Source organism: Meleagris gallopavo, unplaced genomic scaffold, assembly GCF_000146605.3.
Source record: "Meleagris gallopavo isolate NT-WF06-2002-E0010 breed Aviagen turkey brand Nicholas breeding stock unplaced genomic scaffold, Turkey_5.1 ChrUn_random_7180001845836, whole genome shotgun sequence".
NCBI classification, from domain to species: Eukaryota; Metazoa; Chordata; class Aves; order Galliformes; family Phasianidae; genus Meleagris; species Meleagris gallopavo.
The window spans coordinates 2,619-3,590 of record NW_011113875.1 but is presented as its reverse complement, the minus strand read 5'-3'; the positions used below and the strand labels follow the sequence as shown (position 1 = coordinate 3,590).

The 972-nt window shown below is 53.4% G+C and overlaps 1 long non-coding RNA gene across 1 annotated transcript in view; it reads right to left on the bottom strand.

The window, feature by feature from the left end:
* Positions 1–453: 453 nt before the first annotated feature.
* LOC116217615 overlaps positions 454–972 on the bottom strand; it is a 2,685-nt gene continuing 2,166 nt past the window's right edge. The window contains exons 2-3 of the long non-coding RNA XR_004162317.1: positions 744–806; positions 454–493 (exon numbers count right to left, since the gene is read on the bottom strand). This is a non-coding gene — a long non-coding RNA (uncharacterized LOC116217615). The remainder of the gene's footprint in view (positions 494–743; positions 807–972) is intronic.

Below are 972 nucleotides of genomic sequence, written 5' to 3'. Positions count from 1 at the left end.
GCTCTTCTAGGAAGCCCTCCGGCCTGGAGAGGAGCTTCAGCTGCTGCCTGTTGACAAGCTCTCTCAGAACGGACCTGCTGCACCACTTTCACGTAGAGATTGCCATTTGGCTCAGCACCAATCTCTGTTAAGGAAGGAGAAGCAACAAGATTTAACAAGAGCCCAGTGCTACTTTCAGTCTGCAAAATGGGCCGCCATGCCAGGACGTCTCATCTGGAGTGTTCACGGTCATGGATCTTAGGATCTCGGGTGAACTGTGGGTTCACATTTCTACTCAGCGCAGGAATGCTAACCGTGATTATGACCACAACCAACACACAACGACAACAGTCCCAGGAAAGAACAGGCAGAAAGCCTAACTAGAAAGACAGCGCACCAAAGCCCAATGCCTGTTGTGTGTCTGTACCTCTCTTGGGTGCCACGTCACACTCGGTGCTCCTCCTCTGCCTTTCCGCATGGCTGCGCTTCAGAGGAAGGCCGCTGGCATCAGCTTCTGACAGAAAGAAAACAAGAAAGACGTGAAGAGCATCTCCTTGGGGGAAGACTTCAGCACAGTCAGCCACAAACTTCTGGGCCTCAAGCGTAGTTTCTCCAATTGGCCTTTCCGCTGCTACAGCGGTGTGCCACTTCTGCAGTCAGCACAGACCTGCAGCGCCCTTTCCTCTCTCCTCCATCACACACAGCCCTTCGTGCAGCCCTGTTTAGAGGCGGTACCCACACCACAGCTCACAAGAGCTTCTTACCTGCGGAGGCTTTCCGTTTCCCCCCATGCCCAGCCCCATTCCACGGACGCGCAGGCTCCGTCCCTGCAACAACAGATCGTGTGTTGATTTCACAGACAGCAGGAGCAGCACTGTCCTGTTAGCCCATGTCCACGCCCCAAAAACCAAAAGACACTGTTCTACAGCCAAAACAGAAACTGATGTTTCAACTGCAGTGCGCTCACACAAAGCATTACTGCTCTCATTCCTG